We start from the raw sequence: 8,769 nt of genomic DNA, 5'->3' as shown, positions 1-8,769 counted from the left end.
AGTCTCAAACTTCCCTACCATTTCATCCAATTTTGAAAAATTCGACCCTAAAATCACTAAAGTACCTATAGTTTCCCTAACCCCCAGTGCTATACCTCCAACAACTAAACCTCCCAACAATAAACCCACCACTACTAACCAGCCCCCTCCGCCCATCATAATGCAATCCTTAGCCACAAGACTTAGGATTAGACAAGTCGGTACCGAAACTAAAATAGACCTATCACCTCCGAAAAGAGCTACAAAACAGGGATGTCCGGCCATCATGTTTAAGAGAGATGATTACATGATTAAGATGGCTGAATCCTGTAAGTATACACTCATAGGCAAGTTTTACAGCCCTATGCCCAAGATGGAGATTATTAGAAAGAAATTTATTACCCAAACTGAACTAAGGGGCAAGGTCAAGATTACCCACTTCAACTCTAGACACATATACATTGACCTTGATAATGAACATGATAGAGCCACCATTTTAGATAGCAAGCGTATGTACATTGACGGTGTCTTTATGCGGTTTCAAGTTTGGACCCCTACTTTCGATCCAAATTATGAAACCCCCATTCTTCCCGTTTGGGTCATACTTCCGGAGCTCCCATGGCATTGCTTCCATAAAGAATTTGTTACGCTCTTGCTTGCGGACGTGGGACAAGTGTTGCACTTGGACATGGCCTTTATGCAAAAGACAAGGGGGAGCGTAGCAAAAGCAAAAGTCCAAATGGACATCACAAAGCCTAGAATCCAAAGTGTTTGGATTGGATTCGATGAAAATGATGATCCAAATGGAGAAGGTAGATGGCAGGACATCGAATATGAAGATGTCCCCCTTTATTGTGCCTATTGCAAACACCAAGGCCATACTCCTCTTGCATGCCCCATCAACAGAAGAGATGCAGAACGCAACAAGACCAAAGACAAGGAAGAAGAGCTAAGCAAAGATGCGTTGACAAAACACACAGGTATGATCTCTACTCCTATTGTCTTAACTAATGCTGTAAGTTTCAGGAAACAGGTACCACCAGAAATATCTACCACCACATCTCAGGAAGAAAGAGGCAAGGCTAAGGAACAATCAACCAATACAAACAAGAATCAAATTTCAAATGAACAATGGGAAACCCAAAAGAAAAGAAACTTCAAAGGTAAGACCCAAACTATGCAGAACACCCAGAAGGTACAAGGAAACACTCATCAGGTATATAAACCCACCCAAACCAAGAATACAGGTACTGATGCAATTCATGGACATCGCGAGCGACAATCAGGTATTGACTCAATGCTCCCAATCCCCCATGGCTCCCCGAACATTACTTTTAATGTATTGGCTGATTCTGAAGTTGATGGAGGAGAGGATGGTATTCAGGAGAAACCAACTAACCTGCAGGATGGGGTGTCCAGTGGGGGGGATTTGTCTCATGTTTTGCATGAGAACCCTATGGTTGACCCTATGAATGACCTTAGAGCCCCTGCTACCACTTCAAATATTCAACACTTTTCTTCCAAGCGAGTGGACAAAATGGACTTTGTCAATGCACAAAAGTTAGGGTTCTCAGTTACTCCTAATCCCCCGCAGGAAAATCACAAGAATGATGCCCCTATTCAGTCCCAAAACCTGCAGTTACTGGGACAGGGTGTTGCTGTCTCTGTAAAAGAAAATTTACAGGTCTTGGGTGCTATTTCACTCTCTAACTTGAAAGAAAAAAAGGTGCAAGCCCTAGCCCCTAATCCCATACCATTCCAGCACCACAGACATGGTGAGAGTCACATTAAAAATGCTGAAAAATACCAACACCATGCCTATAACTTCAGCACATTCTCAAGTGATCCAACCCCTAGTCCTAGTCCCAACCAAGTGCAAGGACCTGCACCTGTAATTGGCCATATTTCCACTCAGGAAATAGGCAGTTCCTCAGGCCATTCTCAGCCTCATAATCAGCAGATCTTGAGCCAGATTGTAGCTTCAGATTTGCAAGAAATATGGCATGATTTGGGAGTTTCTGAAGCTGTCATCTCCAATGAAACTAGGCAGGCTGTAGGTGCTAATTCTGCTGTTCCTTGGAAGGAGAATATGCAGCAAAATATGGCCAATCAGATTTTAGAAGGTGGTCCAGCTCCTAGATTGAAAGAACAAAATTTTCAGCCTATGGCCCTTACACTTACAACTTTTCAGCACCAAAAACAAAGGGTTGGTCACATTGAGAGGGCTGAAAATGACCCAATTAATGGCTACAGTTTCAGCACAACCTCAAGTGACCATGTGCCTAGTCCTTGTTCCCACCAAGTGCAAGTTTCTATCACCAAACAACAAGACATTTCCAACACTAATGATATAGAATTCTCAACTAGTCCTAGTAACTTTAAAAATCTAAGGAGAAAGAGAGCTAGAAAGAAGAAATTAGAAAAGCAAAACGAAGTTTCAACCTCTACCACTACAAACACTGCTGCTGATAGAGTTGAAAACGATACCATTGGTAAGGTGGTTTCAAACTTTTGCTCTAAGTATGTCCTCCTAGATCAGAACACCCCAATTAGAAGCCCAGATTTTGGTGGTGAAGATCCTCTTAACCTTACCCCTTTGAATATTCAAGCAGCTCCTCTTATGCAACCTGAAAATGCCATCAACATCCTATGCACTTTTAAGGAGGCTCAGATCTCAGCTCCTGATAGTGATGATGAATATGGTGTTATACACTCGGAGGATGAATACGACAAAGACTTTCAAAGTGAGGTTGGGTTAGAGGATGAAGAAGAGACTGTTGAACTATCAAATAGTACAGCTGCACCTTCTAGGATCACGACTAAAATCACGAACGATGAAATGAACCAACTAGCTAGTGAGCAAGGATTATCACCTACTGGGGTTCACCACAATCCTAAAATTACTACTATTCATGCTCCTAGTAACAGACCAAACACTAGGCTCCGTAACCTTAGATCCCATCAATGATTAGCACAATTATATGGAATGCTAGGGGAATCAATACCAAAGGCGTCATAGATAGACTTAAGTCGCTCACACATATCCACCAAACGTCCATAATCTCCATCCTAGAACCTTTCTCTAACAATGTTCATCTCCAAAGCTTTGGAATCAACCTTGGTATGGATAGGTCCGTGTGCAATCCTAATGGTAAGATTTGGATCTTCTGGACACAGGATGTTGATTGTAAAGTTATCGACGTTGACGACCAACAGATAACTTGCGAGATGAAACATGTAGAGCATCAAAGTGCATTTCTCATGACATTTGTTTATGGAAAATGCAAAGATACTCTTAGAAGACCGCTTTGGGATAGGCTTATGCATCACGCTTCCACTAACCTTCCATGGTGCACAGTTGGGGACTTCAATGTCATCACCTCCACGAATGAGAAACTAGGTGGAATCCCTTACAACATGAACAAAAGCTTTGAATTCATTAGCGTTATTGAAGCATGTGGCCTAACAGATTTGGGGTATCATGGCTCAGACTACACTTGGTGTAATCAACGAGATATGCATAAAAGAATATGGAAGCGACTCGATAGAGCTATGGTGTCCGATAACTGGTTAGCCGCTATGCCTCACACTTCAGTCACCCATCTCCCCTCTACTGGTTCTGACCATAACCCTCTACTTATAGAAATGAATGAAAGACAGGATTCCACTATTAAATATTTTAAATTCTTGAACTGTTGGGTGGATAACCCTACTTTTCTCAAAACTGTAGAGTCCTGTTGGGACAGACCCATGACAGGGAACCCAATGTGGTCCTTTCACCAAAAAATGAAAAGGCTTTCCTCCACACTTAGCAAATGGTCGCGAGTGGAATTCGGCGACATTTTTGCCAAGGTTAGGGAATATGAAGAACTAGTGAAAATCGCCGAAGAAAATCTGATAGTATCCAATAATGAAGAGAATAGGATGCAATTGCATGCTCTCAACTCTGAATACATCAGATTTCTTAAAATTGAAGAAAACATTCTCAAACAAAAAACTCAGCTACATTGGTTCAAGGATGGAGATGCTAACACTAAGTATTTCCATGCTTTAATCCGTGGTAGGAGAAGGCGACTATTCATTCACAAGGTTACTAACGAAGAAGGGGATTGGATTCAGGGCGACGAGCACATTGCTAGAGCAGCTTGCGATCATTTTCAGCAAATATTCACAGCTGATCAATCTCCGATTCCGGAGAACATCTTGAATTACATTCCTAAAATAATCACAGATGCTCAAAATGAAATCCTTCAAGCCACGCCTACCATTGAAGAATTGAAACATGTGGTCTTCTCCATGAATCCTAACTCTGCAGCTGGTCCAGATGGTATGAATGGAAAATTCTTCCAAACTTGCTGGGAGATTATTTCGGAGGACCTACTAGCAGTCATTACTTCTTTCTTCGGAGGGTATGCTATACCTAAATTCTTTTCTCATGCTTGTTTGGTCTTGCTCCCTAAGGTAGATCACCCCAACACACTCTCTGACTATAGACCCATTAGTCTCAGTAACTTCACCAATAAGATCATATCAAAACTCATTAGCCTCAGGCTTGCACCGATTCTCCCCGTTCTTATTTCTCCCAATCAATCTGGATTTGTAAAAGGAAGAAGCATCTCCGAAAATATCATGCTAGCACAGGAGATTATCCACGATATCAGAAAGCCCGTTATTGGTGACAACGTGGTTATCAAGTTAGACATGGCCAAAGCATATGATAGAGTCTCCTGGTCTTATACTTGTCTGGTACTGAGAAGGATGGGCTTCGGTGAGACCTTTATTGATATGATTTGGCGAATCATGTCTAACAATTGGTACTCTGTTATTATTAATGGATCTAGACATGGTTTTTTCCATTCCACCAGAGGGCTCAAACAGGGTGATCCTCTTGCTCCCGCTCTATTCATTTTGGGAGCACAGGTGCTTTCCAGAATGCTGAATAGTCTTCATAATTACCACTTCTATCATGGTTTTTATATGAAGAAAAGAGGCCCACAAATTAACCATTTGAGTTTTGCGGATGATGTTATCATCTTTTCCTCCGGAAGGAGGGAAATTCTTCAAATTATCATGAAGACCTTGACTCTGTATGAAAAGACATCGGGGCAGCTTATAAACAAAAATAAGAGCCACTTCATGATGCATCCCAATGCACTCCAAGACAATGTGGAAACGGTGAAACAGGTTATGGGTTTCACTCAGAAGCATAGTCCCATCACCTACTTAGGTTGTCCTCTGTACATTGGCAGGCAAAGAGTCATGTACTACACGAACATGGTCTCTAAGGTTGTCAACAGAATTAGAGGGTGGCACTCCAAAATCCTCAGCTACGGTGGTAGAGCTACACTCGTGAAATACGTACTTCAGTCGCTCCCCATTCACCTTCTTTCGGCCATTACTCCCCCCGTACTACTCTCAAACAGATTGAGAGAGTCACCGCTGATTTTTTCTGGGGGTGGAAGGATAACAAGAAAAAATACCATTGGGCTTCATGGAAAAAACTTTGTTATCCATATGACGAAGGAGGTATTGGGTTGAGGAGAACTACAGATGTGTGTAAATCTCTCCAGCTCAAGCAATGGTGGATCTTTAGAGCTAAACCAACGTTGTGGGGTGAGTTCCTTAGAGCCAAATACTGTCAGAGAGCCAACCCCATCAGAAAAAAATTCCATTCTGGCCAGTCGCTTGTATGGAAACACATGATGCACAACAAACACATTGCTGAACCTCACATTCAATGGAGGCTTCACTCGGGTTCGTGTTATTTTTGGTGGGACGATTGGCTAGGTATTGGCCCCTTAACCAACTATAGGCAGGAATTGGGAAACGCAAGCAACGCGAGGGTGGCTGATTTTCTTATAAATGGGCAATGGAACATCGATATGCTAAATCAGTTGGCACCAGTGCAACTCGTCCCTCTCATTACTTCTTCCACATTTCAGATGCAAGGAAACACACCCGATCAGGCCATTTGGAAGCCTAACACCAATGGGAACTTCACATGTTCCTCGGCATGGCAGGTTGTCAGGGAACACCGGACCAAGACATTTTCCGACTATTACACTTGGCACAAAAACATCCCCTTTAAATGCTCTTTTTTGTTGTGGAGGGCTTTTAGAGGCAAGCTGCCAACGGAGGAAAAGCTAACTGCATTCGGCTATGATTCCACTCCATGTTGTTGCTGCCATATTCCAGGTCCGGATACCATAGAGCACATTTTCAGCACTGGCCAATTCGCTAGGAATATTTGGCGCTATTTCTCAGATTCCCTAGGCATAAGGCATGAAGCCACACTCCTCAAACCTCTTGTTATGAGTTGGTGGCTTCGCAAGTACCGCACAGAAGCCCACAAACTTATCCTTCACTCCACCCCAATATTTATATGTTGGAATTTGTGGAAGAATAGGTGCGCGAGCAAATACGGGGGGAAGAGTTCTAGTTTGGCGAGAGTGAAATTTGCAATTTTCAAGGACATCTCAAATCTCCTTAGAGTCGCGTACCCCTATATCCATTGGCCCTCGAACTGGATCCACACCATCTCCTGTATAGATAAGTGTACTCATGAGATTAAGATCACCCAAGTCTCGTGGATTAAGCCACAACTAGGTTTCGTCAAGCTGAACACTGACGGCAGTGCGTTGGGTAATCCGGGGCCAACTGGGGGGGGTGGAATCTTAAGAGATCACATGGGTAAATTCATCTTCGCCTATGCCATACCGTTAGGGGAGGGAACCAACAATCAAGCCGAACTAGAGGCGGCAGTTTATGGGCTTAAATGGTGCATTCAAAAGGGCTTTCAGCACGTTATCCTAGAAGTTGACTCGGAGTTGCTCACTAAATGGATCAATCATCAAACGAAACCTCCGTGGAGCCTTCACCAGGTAACTCATGACCTTGTTGTTATTTCCAAATTATTTGCTTTCTTTTCTTGCAGGCATGTATACAGGGAGGCAAACTTCACTGCGGATGCTCTTTCCAAGCACAGTCACATTCTTACCACTCCAGGCCACTACACCACCCTCCAGCAGCTACCTCCTGGTACTCGAGGATACTACATGCTAGATAGAGTCGGCCTGCCCAGCTTCAGACGGAGGAAGACCAAATGGATTAAAAAGCCTCCATGATTTACTATTTCATTTTGCACTCTTGAATTGAGCACCCAATTACAGTGTTCCCCCCCTTATTTATGCTTTCCTAGTTTCTTTGTGTCGAGAGGAGTCCTCTCCTTTAGGTGCATAGTTTCTAGGTTTTCTTTTCATGTGCATGTATCGGGAATGAGTTGGCTGACCTTAGTAGGATGGCCGGCTTATGAACCACCATAGGATTGGAGGTTAGGTTTATGCCCCCTCTTTGTATTTTTTCTGTTTTATGTATAATACAGCTTGGGGGTGAGCGGCTTAACCCCTGGCCGCGCACGAGAGGTGGGAGCCTCGTGTAGGGTCTATTCCCCAAAAAAAAAAAAAAAAAAAAAAGTTAGTTTCTGTTTTGAAATTTTATTCTTTAAATTTTGAAATTATGATCCAAGTTTTGATATATTGAGATATGTAATTAAATGTTAGGTATATTATATTATATGAATATCATTGGAGTTATGATATTGAAGAAATTGAGGCTTAACCCTAGGTTTGAGTTTTAGGGAATTGATTATAGAGTTGGTGAGTTGTGGGCCTAGGTTAAATATACATATAATATCGGTGTCTACGGATTCACTTGCTTACAAATTTTGTATACTTGATAGATTGAAAATATGAGGCATTGAAGAAAGGAAAAGCATTGGTAAATTAGCTCGCTTGACTTCGATTCTTCGGTTGAGGTAGGTTATGGTTTATTTTATAACATAGAGAGACTCTTAATAGTGATTGATATTTGTTGAGTAATGTTGTGAAGTTTGTTATGCATTTAATTTTTGTGGTTTGGATGATTGATATATTATTTTGATTGGTCTGCAATTCCAAGACCGTAAAATCTATAATCTAGAACTTGTCCTATCAAAAATTATGTCTTGAATAAAGAGGCTTGATGAAATATTGTTAATAAAGTGGCATGTGATAATAAAGAATGATAAACTAATTAAATTTGAATGGGTGTCACGAGCCGACACAATACATTTGGATCGGGTATCACGTTCCGACATGGTACATTTGGGATTGGATGTCACATTCCCACACGAAATATTTGGATCGGGTGTCACGTTCCAACATGGTATGTTTGGATCAGGTGTCACATTCCAACACGGTATATTTGGATCGAATATCACGTTGTAACATGATATATTTAGATCGGGTGTCACATTTTGATACGGTACATTCGAATCGGGTGTCACATTCTGATACAATATTATTGGATTAGGTGTTAAGTTCCGGCACGGTAATATTAAAGGAAAATATATTAAAATGACTTAATCTACTCAATCCCAAATAACTCATTTCCCAAAAGAGAGTGGTGTGGAGGCCTGATTCCTCATGTATAATTTGGATATTTTTGACTGATTACATAACTGTTTCATTGTGTTATCAGTTGATCTTGATCATATTATTTGCCACATGTTAAATGTGGTAGTTCATTTCTTGCTATTACTTTATGCATATTAATTTCTATTTTGAATCGGCTGATGATATCTACTCAGTACATGTTGCCCTATCTTGATCCCTACAAGTATTTTTTCTTCGTTTTCCTTTTTTAGAGTGCAGCAAGTGTACCAGCAACATCGACTCACCCTTAGCTCTATCCAGTCTCTGGTATATCAAATTCAGGGTGAGCTATCCTCCTAGTTCGTGTTGGATTCTCTAG

The sequence above is a fragment of the Solanum dulcamara genome, chromosome 12 (genome assembly GCF_947179165.1).
Source record: "Solanum dulcamara chromosome 12, daSolDulc1.2, whole genome shotgun sequence".
In the NCBI taxonomy this organism is placed as follows: Eukaryota; Viridiplantae; Streptophyta; class Magnoliopsida; order Solanales; family Solanaceae; genus Solanum; species Solanum dulcamara.
This window is presented reverse-complemented; position numbering follows the sequence as displayed.